At 40.3% G+C, this 7,302-nt stretch overlaps 2 long non-coding RNA genes across 2 annotated transcripts in view; one reads left to right on the top strand and one right to left on the bottom strand.

Annotated features, from left to right (window-relative positions):
- Positions 1-6,664, top strand: part of LOC108448012 — a 14,463-nt gene extending 7,799 nt beyond the window's left edge. The window contains exons 3-4 of the long non-coding RNA XR_001863768.1: positions 2,836-2,957; positions 6,238-6,664. This is a non-coding gene — a long non-coding RNA (uncharacterized LOC108448012). The remainder of the gene's footprint in view (positions 1-2,835; positions 2,958-6,237) is intronic.
- Positions 1-7,302, bottom strand: part of LOC108448013 — a 24,060-nt gene that overhangs the window by 10,100 nt on the left and 6,658 nt on the right. The gene's annotated exons all lie outside the window — the stretch shown is intronic.

Genomic DNA, 7,302 nt, shown 5'->3' with positions numbered 1-7,302 from the left:
GCTGAATTAGGTGCAGAAATGAAGAACTAAACCTGCTGAATCAGGAAATGAGACAATGGGGATACTCTGTACGATTCCCATTAACTTTATATTATAGTCTGCAAAGGCTACAGCTCTGAATATTTGATACTTGTCTAAGTCCTACTGAAATCAATGGGAATTTGATGTACAATTTCAAACTGCATGGGGAATGTGGAGGACCCTGGTGACCAGAAAAAAAACATTTTCTACATTATTCAGGTATTTAGAGTCTGTATCTCAGTGCTCTGAGTCTCATCTATAAAACAGGATTATTGAGGCTTCTGAATAAGGCTGAGAAACAATTTGCAACCTTATTTTCTTATACACCTTAAGCTTTGGGTGTTGTACCATTAAAATTTAGAATCACAAGGAAAACATTCTATTATAGAGCAAAAAAGTTCATTTTAACTGCAGCCCATATGCTCCAATATCACCTATCTTTCCATATTGTTAACCTAACTAGTGGCATCAGCTTGTTTGGTTGAATAAATAGATTAATTAATTTAAGACAAGCATCCCCATTATCTTCCATTCTCTGCACAAAAAAAGACCAATCATGATGTGCACTTATATTAAATTTTGTCAGTAAAATATGCTTGCTTGATATTGTAGGCATTTGCATTTTATATACTTCAGTTACCATCTGCTAATGGTAACTTTATCATTCAATAAATAACACTAAAGAAATCAACATTAATGAAGATTGGAGAATTTTTTAATATAGTGGATAATTTTTGGTTTATTTCTGTGAACTGCAACTGCAGCCAACAATAAAAAGGATAATCCATTAAAACTAGAGCACAATAATGAAAGCTGTTGTCAAGGTTCTGGCATAGTGGACGACCAATGGGGATTGCAGGTTCCCAGAGCATTGACTTTGTCTACCCTTTACTAAGGAGTAATGTGTGAATCATTATGCTATAGACAGATGGGACTATTCCAGAGAGACTGAGATTGCATGCTAGCCTAGCAGAAGTTCCAGGAGGCATTCATAGCTTGGATAACCACAGTGTCTCCAGCAGGGCAGAAGGAACCTAGGTATGACCAAACTCTTTTACAGAGTGAAGGCTTTAGATCCCAACTCAAGAAAGAGTGCTTCTTAGGGAGAGCATTTCAGGCTTGCTGAATAGTTAAGTCAGCTTGACTACCACTACCAGTTTAAATACAAACATTTAATTACAGGCTTCTCTTAGCAAATGTATGCTGAGATATGCTTTTAGGTATTTTTTTGTTACCTAAGATTTTCCTTTGACTTTTTTCTCAACCTATCAAAGCACAAAAAAATCTGCTTTAAAGTTTTAAACATACACTGGGTTTGATCCTCTTTTCTGAGGTATAGCCCATATTTTTTCTTAAGTGAGATAAAAAACTATTCTCTTAGCAAGTTAGGAACTAGCTTAATCCCAAAATACAAAGCTCAGTTGTCCTCCAGTAAATTCCAGAATTCCAAGGTCTGTATTTCCATGCTCACATCTTCTGCACAGAACATAATTTGTAATTCAAATCCTGGATCCAGGAAATGTAAGAGAGACACAGAAGCAGTAGTGCTGTATCCAACCAATAAGTAAGAAGAATTAATGATAAAATGCTATGTCCTGTGGATCAGACCAGTTGTTCATTTGCCAAATATTTTCCCCTTGGCTATGTAAACAGGACATACAACTTAGAGAGACATCATGAGCATAGTGTTATCCACTGCTCTTTTCGTTAATCCCTAGCATCCATCATCATCGGGGATGTTGGAGGGCACATCTTCTTTCTTTACTGTCTATTTATGGACACATTGTCAATGGATTTGTCAAATGTCTGTCTGAATTTGCTGATATGGTCTGTATTCCTCAACCACCTTCAGCAACAAAATCCAGTAGTATCATCAACTATTGCAGGTTGGTCAGATTTCTAGAGGTCACCTAGTCCAACTTCCTGTGCATTTTATGGTTAACTTTAGTGTTAGACCAGGTTGCTTGCGCCCTCGTCCACCTCAGCTTTGGAAATCTCCAAGGACAGATATTCCACAACACCTCTGGGCAACGTGTTCCTGTATTTAACAATGCTCTTTGTGAAAAATATTTTCCTAGTTGGAATTTCTCTTTCTTCCATTTCCTTGTCACATTTTGTCAACCTTTCTCTTATATCTTTTTCTATCCACTGTGTAACAACAACTTCTTTTAATTGTTTTAAAAGAATCTCCTAGTTTCAGAAATTTTCCCTTGTAGTAGAGGCATGTGGTGAGAAGTGCCATGAGTCTATTTTTATACTATAAGTGAAATTTACACAAAAGCAAGAGGATTTTTCTCCCTTGTGTCAAATGCAGTGAAGCAGTCTTTGCTTCTGTCGTGGTGGAAATGTGACTGTATCTCAGTCTTTGGATTATCTATAATCTGAGATGAACTATGACAGGAAAATTAAATAGGTAGCCAGTGATTTACTATTGATTGGATGTGACTGATTACTGCAAAATAATTTATTCAAAATCAAGTTTGCAGATTGAGCAATGTCTGGAAGCACAGGAATGTATAACACTAGCAAACCCTTTGTGTGAATGTCCTTCTTTTGTACAAATCCTGAACAACCTGTGGTTGGAGCAAGTACTGAATACTTAGAAAATATTTTGGATCTGGTTATTATGTGGTTCAGTACTTGATGGTCAGCTGTCTCGGATGAGGGTAGCAATTCCCATGACATGCGAGTCTAGATCAGCGTCCTACCTGAGCCTTCTTTTGCTTGAAATGTTTATAATATGAATAAGCTTCTTCCTGAGAAGAAATTTCCTATTAATTTTTCTCACTCATCCTGTAACTTTTTGTCTTTTAGTAAAAGATCTGCTAAGTAATTGCTCATCAATGAAGTGAGTTTTTTCCCATCATTGGATGATTGATGCCATCCTACTATAAACTGATAAAAACTATCCCTCATCTGTTCTGGAGTCTTCAGAGGTAAATAATTTCCCATGTCAACTACTGCTCTAAATAATCCTTGGTTTATGAGCTTCTAAACCCTGTGGACTGAGGCACCATTTCCTCACTATAATTCTAAAATAAAACATAATAAAATGTTTTGTCATTGTCTTGAGTAAATGATGACCTCTCAGGCATGTGTTTCTAAAACACAGCAGAGGAAAGATTAAACACAAACAATAAATACAGACAATTGTAAGTAGAGTGTAACACTAATCCAAAATTCTGTTGAAGAGAAACTTGCCATTGTTTCCAGTGGCAAAGAACAAAGGAAAAAAATATTTATGGAATGATGTTCTGCAGGAAGTGTGCCTAGATTTTGGCTCACATGTCAAAGCAACATGGAAGAAGCATAATGGCAGTAATGGTCAAGCAATTCTGCCTGGATGCAAGTAGCACGAGAAGCTGAAGACCTGTGTACACCTGGGGCTGCTCAGGATTACTGTGCCTGTGGTGGGTGTTGAGGGAGAAGCAGCTCCAGCAGTTGCAGGTCTCCAGGAGCCATTGGTCTCTTGAGCCCCACACAACTGCCCACTGCAGTCTGAGCTGGCAGCAAAGTCCAAGTCCATGACAGACAGGCTGGGCAGATGTGTGATGGCTATGGTGACACTGACTTCTCAGGGCTCAGTGCTGTGCTGTTCCAGCTCCTGTCCCTATGGTCGCTGCTGTAGCTGCAGTGCCTGGCTTCTCCTTGGCTTCAGGTGATGCTCAGTACCTGACACCTAAAGCCTCCTGCTCAAGTGTTTGGCTATTGGCCAGTTCAGAGGGTGCTGCTGGTGCTGTGGACCCCCAGCCTAGTGTTGCTGTCCCATCCCTTTGGATGTCTCAGTCTGGCTCTCAACTCACAGCTGGCTGTGTTCTATGTTTCCATTGCTTGCACTAACATACATGGGATGAACACAGGCATCTCCATCCAGTGTGATTTTTCTCCTGTGCTAACATCTCGGTGAACGTAGAGGGCTGCACTCAGGATATCCTGCGTTTCCTTCTTCTGAATTGATGTCAGAGTCATTTTGGGGATAAAAAGATCTCTACTGGACAATGCCTACCTCTTATTAATTCTTAGCTATTTCCCAGTCCTTTAGTCCCCACAGAATTATTTTGGCAGTGAATGGCCTCTGCAATTTTCACTAACCAAAAAGATTTAAAGTTTTTCTCAGTAGTCTGAAGACAAGATGGCTGTTGCCCTCAATGAGCTAATTTGCCTGAACCCAGCTGAAGGGTGCAGCCAGATATTCAGGCTCAGGTGAAAAGGAACAGAGCCACCCCCGCTATTTCTTACAGTTCATTTTAGTGAATTTAGTTCCCATTGGAGACATGAAAGCAGATGACAGCAGCTATTATCCTGCTTTGTTCTGATTATTTCTGGCTTGCTCTAAAAGTAATTTACTATAGAATAGCCCATGTTAGAAGCTGTGGCTCTGAAATTTTACACAAAGCAAGTATAGCTTGAGAATCCTTCCTACATTGTCCTCACAAAGAGTCCTCTCCTATGTTGAAGAGAGTGGATTTGTCCCAGTGCTCCTTCAGTACCCAGTCTGTCTGTTAAAACAGCCAATGAGGTTGCCACTGGTAACAGGGTTTTATTTTCAATACAGAACCGTATTTTTTTCTAGATCTAAATGTCTGGCAAGCCTATTAATTGTGCCGGTTCCAGCAAGAAGCTGAAGAGATATAATTGTAACACTTAACAACCAAATAGTAATTCATTAAAAAAGACAACCAAAAATAAATGAAAACTTGAAAATTTAGTTTCATTCTTAGCACTAGGATAGCCCTTACTTCTTTCAAATCCATTAAAGTGGAATATTGTAGGCTGAGAAAATGCAATTTGTAGCTACACAGGCAGTTTCAAGGTAGGGTAACTGTTGGGCAATTTTTCACTCTACCATTATTTTACTAAAATCAAAGGGGCTGTGCCAGTTAAGGATGAGTCAAGGATTTGCATCATTGCCCTATTAAAATGCCAAGCCACAAATCAAATAGAAAAGTATTGGTGCTGCTTGAGCTAATCAAATGGCCATGTGAAGGCTGAAGTCACCCGAAATAATCCAACAGGCTCCCTTAGTCCTGCGTAGCTGAACTCAGTCATCTCTAGCTGAATCCCAATGGTGTTGGAAGGCTAATCTATGCATAGGCTGCCCAAACCACTTACCAGAAAGAGAAAATGAGCTATTATATTTTAGCTACTTCAGGAGTTTATTTGGGTGGTGGAGAGTCAAGAGTGAACAACAATCAAAAGTAAATACATAACCTGAAACAACCTAAGGGACTATGTATTTTAAAGTCTGAGGAAAAGGTGCATGCTGTTGGGTGGATCACTTCACTCTTTTGAATTCAACTCTGAGACATTTAGCAGGCAGATGCATTCCTTTCATTCCCGAGGGAGTCAGTGAACATTTATTCCTTATGCCATCTCCATTGCAAACTGTTCAAACAACTGCAGCAGAACTCCATCACAGAGCTAGCTGAATCAAAATATAATAAAAAGCAATTTTTCTAGAGATCCACCCAGAGACCCAAGAGTTCTGCTGGCAAAAATAGAAATATGTGGCATTTGGACTCTCCCAAGCTCATGCCGTGTGAAAGATGACAGACAACAAACTTGGAGCTATTGAACAATGAGGAGACAAGGCAGGAAAACAGCACTTGCTGCCTTCCTCAAAGCCAGAAATTATTGCCTTTACAATTTTTTGCTGTCTGTACTTTATGGTATTGGAGGTTTTTGTTCCTTAGTAATATAAAGGCAGGTTTATCCTATATGGGGAAAAGTGTTAGGCTTAGGATTGCTGCCTCAGCCAGTGTAAATCAAACACTTGCTTCATCTTCTGACAATAAAGGAAAGTGTGTAGTGATAGGGAAGCTTTTAGGAGGCAAACTCAAAAAAAAAGCAGCTGCATTTATTATTATTGCAAAACATAAGTAAGCAACTCACCAGCTCAGACTGAGTATTTTATGTGCACCTTAAGAAAGGGATTAAAATATGATCACATAAGATTTATTACAAAGTAATGATATAGTACTGGTATGGAATTGACTGGTTATGGATATTCAGCAATTTATCTTGTGGGTTCAAGGTTTGTCTTTGACAAAACTCAGTTCTCATGACAAAGAACATTCCACCTGGGACTAATGCAAACCAGTTTATTCCTATTTTCCTGGGTTTACAAATGTCCAGCTATATATTTGGGCACGCTCATGCATTAAGGAACAGAGAATTCTTAAGAGGCCTAAGGTTTTATTTTTGTGTCATTGGAAGGTGGTGCTTGAAGAAATTCACAGAAAAGTCACAGATAAGGAGAAAAAACATCTCTTGGGAAACTCGCAGGTAAACTGGAATATTACCCCACCTTCCTTCATAGAAAGTCTGTTAAAACATCATTTTATGTAATTATCCCTAATACTACTCAGTAGGATGGTCTTTGAACATCATTGCCTTTGAAGGGTAGTTGCTCTCCCTTCTGGGAGGATTGAGGTGAGACTGTCTGTACACACTTGTGTCAGTGAATAGCTGGGTGATGGAGGACATTGCACATGCTTTACAGCTGCACAACATCAGCTCATGATTACGCTGGCAGAGAATCGCAATGATGTAGGTTGCAGAAAAATGTAGTGATCAGTGCTACAGCCTCAGAATTAAGGATGGTACCTGAATTGCAGAGTCGCAGAGTCACCGAATCACAGAAAATTTTGGGTTGGAAGGGACCTTAGAGATCATCTAGTTCCAAGCCCCCTGCATGGGCAGTGACACCTTCCACTAGACCAGGTTGCTCAAAGCCCCATCATCCAACCTGTCCCTGAACATTTCCAGGGATGGGGCATCCACTGCTTCTCTGGGGAACCTGTTACAGTGCCTCACCACCCTCATAGTAAAGAATTTCTTTGCAATGTCTGTTCTAAATATAATGCCTTTTGGCTTGAAGCCTTTCACCCTTGTCTTATCACTTCATACCCTTGTAAAAAGTCCCTCTCCAGCTCTCTTGTAGTCTCCCTTCAGGTGCTGGAAGGCTGCTATTAGGTGTTGTGGGGTATGCCCAGCCCCTGCCCTGGAGGGATCTCTGCTGAGATAAGAGATTTCGCAATCGCCCAGCAGGACTCCGTGGAAAGGCAACCACTTCTTTGGTCAAGGTGAGAAAAGACAGACCCACAATCCTTTAGGAGACCCTATGCAGATCCTTTGTAACCCATTGGCCTTCACCCATCCCCTGTATCCCTATAAAAGCTAAGGCCTTTGCCCCTGTGGGAGAGAGCTCTTGTCCCTGGCTCTCCCCTTTGCCGGAGGGGACCCACAATAAAGCTCCCTTCGTGCGGAACCAGCCCCACG

The sequence above is a fragment of the Corvus brachyrhynchos genome, unplaced genomic scaffold, assembly GCF_000691975.1.
Source record: "Corvus brachyrhynchos isolate BGI_N302 unplaced genomic scaffold, ASM69197v1 scaffold14, whole genome shotgun sequence".
Classification (NCBI taxonomy): domain Eukaryota; kingdom Metazoa; phylum Chordata; class Aves; order Passeriformes; family Corvidae; genus Corvus; species Corvus brachyrhynchos.
Note: the sequence above shows the minus strand (reverse complement) of the source record. Positions and strands in the feature narration are given on the sequence as shown.